Raw genomic sequence first — 5,000 nt, forward strand, 5'->3', positions numbered from 1 at the left:
CGAGCTTCATCATTAATGCAGAGCTGGGACTGTGTTTCTGGAGGAGGTGCCGTGTGTAAACTTCTCTCGCTTAACCGCTCAGATTTAAATAATCATGTCCTACTTTCTCCACTTCCACACGCTGTGGCCTGAAGATACACTGGATACACTCATTACACAACACAGCACCGCAACAACACAGCACCGCAACAGCAACACAGCACCGCAACAGCAACACAGCACCGCAACAGCAACACAGCACCGCAACACAGCACCACAACACAGCACCGCAACACAGCACCGCAACAGCAACACAGCACCGCAACAGCAACACAGCACCGCAACAACACAGCACCGCAACACAGCACCGCAACAACAGCACCGCAACAGCAACACAGCACCGCAACACAGCACCACAACACAGCACCGCAACAGCAACACAGCACCGCAACACAGCACCACAACACAGTACCGCAACAGCAACACTGCACCACAACAGCAACACAGCACCGCAACAACACAGCACCGCAACACAGCACCGCAACACAGCACCACAACACAGCACCGCAACACAGCACAGCAACACAGCACCGCAACAGCAACACAGCACCGCAACAACACAGCACCGCAACACAGCACCGCAACAACACAGCACCGCAACACAGCACCGCAACACAGCACCGCAACAACAGCACCGCAACAGCAACACAGCACCGCAACAACAGCACCGCAACACAGCACCGCAACAACAGCACCGCAACAGCAACACAGCACCGCAACAACACAGCACCGCAACACAGCACCACAACAAAGCACCGCAACAGCAACACAGCACCGCAACACAGCACCACAACACAGCACCGCAACAGCAACACAGCACCGCAACAACAGCACCGCAACACAGCACCGCAACAGCAACACAGCACCGCAACAACAGCACCGCAACAACAGCACCGCAACACAGCACCACAACACAGCACCGCAACAACAGCACCGCAACAACAACACAGCACCGCAACAACAACACAGCACCGCAATAACACAGCACCGCAACAGCAACACAGCACCGCAACACAGCACCACAACAACAACAGAGCACCGCAACACAGCACCGCAACAACAACACAGCACCGCAACAACACAGCACCACAACAACAACAGAGCACCGCAACACAGCACCGCAACAACAACAGAGCACCGCAACACAGCACCGCAACAACAACACAGCACCGCAACACAGCACCGCAACAACAACACAGCACCGCAACAACACAGCACCACAACAACAACAGAGCACCGCAACACAGCACCGCAACAACAACACAGCACCGCAACAACACAGCACCACAACAACAACAGAGCACAGCAACACAGCACCGCAACAACAGAGCACCGCAGCACAGCACCGCAACAACAACACAGCACCGCAACAACACAGCACCGCAACAACAACAGAGCACCGCAACACAGCACCGCAACAACAACACAGCACCGCAACAACACAGCACCACAACAACAACAGAGCACCGCAACACAGCACCGCAACAACAACACAGCACCGCAACAACACAGCACCACAACAACAGAGCACAGCAACACAGCACCGCAACAACAACAGAGCACCGCAGCACAGCACCGCAACAACAACACAGCACCGCAACAACACAGCACCACAACAACAACAGAGCACCGCAACACAGCACCACAACAACAACAGAGCACCGCAACACAGCACCGCAACAGCAACACAGCACCGCAACAACAACAGAGCACCGCAACACAGCACCACAACACAGCACCGCAACACAGCACCGCAACAGCAACACAGCACCGCAACACAGCACCACAACACAGCACCGCAACAACAACACAGCACCGCAACACAGCACCGCAACAACACAGCACCGCAACAACAACACAGCACCGCAACAACAACACAGCACTGCAACAACAACACAGCACCGCAACAACACAGCACCACAACACAGCATCGCAACAACACAGCACCGCAACAACACAGCACCACCACAACAGCACCGCAACAACAACACAGCACCGCAACAACACAGCACCACCACAACAACAGCACAGCACCGCAACAACAGCACAGCACCGCAACAACAACACAGCACCGCAACAATAACACAGCACCGCAACAACACAGCACCACAACACAGCACCGCAACAACTACACAGCACCGCAACAACACAGCACCGCCACAACAGCACCGCAACAACAACACAGCACCGCAACAACACAGCACCGCAACAATACAACACAGCACCGCAACAACAACACAGCACCGCAAAATCAACACAACACCGCAACAACACAACACAGCACCGCAAAATCAACAAAGCACTGCAACAACAACACACCACCACAACAACACAGCAACAACAACACAGCACCGCAACAACAACACAGCACCGCAAAATCAACACAACACCGCAACAACACAACACAGCACCGCAAAATCAACACAACACTGCAACAACACAACAAAGCACTGCAACAACAACACAACACAGCACCACCACCGCAACAACACAGCACCGCAAAATCAACACAGCACCGCAACAATACAAACACACCACAACATGAACAATTCAACAAAACACAAACACAACATGGCCAGCAAGTAACCTAATCAGATTTGAACAGTCCACATGCCACATAATAATGCACAGAATTGAGGATGTAATGAATAATGTTCTGTTTATGATTCATATTCTGACTGTAGACTGTGCACTTTGTCACTGCTAGCCTTAGCTAGCATAAATGCTAACTGTGCTAGCTTCTGGTCTTGCCGGAATTGTCTAGAATCTAAAATAATAAAATATGTTTTAGAAGTTATTAAATAAATGTACGTATGTAAAAGTCACTGCTAGTTTTATCTAGCAGCTAATTGTGCCAGTATCTGCTGCTGGAAGTTTCTGGAAGCTGAAAGAAATCATGAATTTTAACTGGTAAACAAATATAAGAGCAATATTCCAATCACAGAATTCAGAAACAGCTGCATTAGAAACAGTGGTGGACAGTAACTGAGTATCTGAGTAACTGAGTAACTGAGTAAATGTAATTAGTTTCTGTACTTTAGTATTTTTGGTGTATCTGTACTGAAGTTTCTCCGTTCTGGACTTTTTCCTTTCACTCCACTACATTTCAGAGTCTAATATCCGACTTTCTCCTCCTACATTTTGAGAAATCTGTCGTTCCTTTTGGTTTCTGTGTGTATAAAAACGTAACATGTCAAAACGAAAGAAGCGCAAAGCCAGAGCACCAATCAGGGCCCAGCGGTCACTTTGTTTAGAGCTGGTTTTGACCTGTTGGTCATACCGACCCAGTGCAGCACGCGGTTCAACGTCAGCGCAGCAGCGTAAAACTTTGGGAGAGTCTGTTCAACATAAATGATGAACTAACCTAACTTTGTGTAAATAGAGCTCAATATAGAAATATGTCCACATATGCAGTCGAGACTGACGCGGCTTTTTTCTGAATTTCTACAAACACCATTTCATTTTATAGTAAATGAGTTTGGGCTGGTTTATGTTTATGAACAGACGCCTACAGATCAACATAGTAAAGGAGCTCATCTGTGATCCTGAGTTTAAAGCCAGTTTTTATTCAACTTAAACTTGGAACGAAGTTGTAAATAAATCTGAAACTGAAACTTTGCTTGTGTGTAAAAAGTGATTTCAGAGCCACTCGGTTCTCCCTGATGGAAACTGTTTACCTTCAGTGTTTTGTGCTTCTGATCATTTTAATAGACGTCAGCGTCACTAATTAATGACGTTCTATTAAAAGACTGGTTTACCAAGAGAGACGCTGGAGGACTTTCACCTGAAATGAGTTCATGAAGCCAGTCTGGTTATAAAAATGATAACAGGACATCAGAGCCAGAATTCCTCTTTTAGTACTTTTACTTTATACTTAAGTACATTTGAAGGGAAATACTTTAGTACTTTTACTCCAGTGGAGGTCTAAAGGGAGGAACTTCTACTTTTACTGGAGGAATATTTTACCTTGGGGGTCTCGACTTTAACTCAGGTACAGGGTTTGTGAACTTCATCCACCTCTGATTAGAAAGTTTGTTCAGTGTTCGTTTTGTTTAATGTACTTTAGTGTTTGGAATACATGTTGGAAGTAGACCGTGTTTTGAGTATGTATGGGAGAATGGGAAATTATGAAATAAAGAATCCTTTATAGAACATTAGCACTAAGGCTGCTAGCGCTTGCTAAAAGCTATTTGTGCTAGCTTCTGCTGCCGGATGTTTCTGGAATCTCTCTGTCCTCAGATGATATTTTATATTCCAACCTGAATTAGAGAATTTGCTCGAGTCCAGCAGCTCTCATTATGGAGACTTTAGAGACGTTAGCCTGCTGCTCTGACCATGGTTGGAGAGTGACGGTGGAGTAGGATGGTGGACAGTTCTGAGCTGTGCTGTGTGGATATGGAGGGTGTCAGGTTAACTCTACACTAATGAATTATTCACGGCTGGGAGAGATAGGTTGTTCCGGACTCACCTGCTTTCACAGGTAAAGCGTATTATCAGAAACAGAGCTGAGGGATAGAAGCGGTTTATTATGGTGTATCGCCATATCTGCAGACTGAACGCTGGACTGAAGAGGTTTACAGTGAGGACACGGGACACGGAGGTTTGCCTCTTTCTCTCCACTACATGCGCCTTAACGCAGCTAAAGCTAACGGAATGTGGACGGCCTTGTTGTTGTAGCACAGAAACAGTGACAGGAGTGACCGATACTGAGTAATTAATGTATAACCACACAGTTACAGACTGTAGTCCATCTGTTTCTCTGATACTCTCTTACCCTGTTCTTCAGTGGTCAGGACCCCCATGGACCCTCACAGAGCAGGTACTGTTTGGGTGGTGGATCATTCTCAGCAGTGCTGTGACACTGTGGTATATTTGTGTGTTGTGCTGGTCTGAGTGGATCAGATGCAGCAGTGCTGCTGGAGTTTTTAAACACTGTGTCCACTCACTGTCCACTCTATTAA

The 5,000-nt window shown here is 47.6% G+C and overlaps 1 protein-coding gene across 4 annotated transcripts in view; it reads left to right on the forward strand.

Moving 5' to 3' along the window:
- The window catches only part of syt14b (synaptotagmin XIVb), a 27,068-nt gene that overhangs the window by 5,757 nt on the left and 16,311 nt on the right, over positions 1-5,000 (forward strand). The gene's annotated exons all lie outside the window — the stretch shown is intronic.

This window comes from Pygocentrus nattereri, chromosome 4 (genome assembly GCF_015220715.1).
Source record: "Pygocentrus nattereri isolate fPygNat1 chromosome 4, fPygNat1.pri, whole genome shotgun sequence".
NCBI lineage: Eukaryota > Metazoa > Chordata > Actinopteri > Characiformes > Serrasalmidae > Pygocentrus > Pygocentrus nattereri.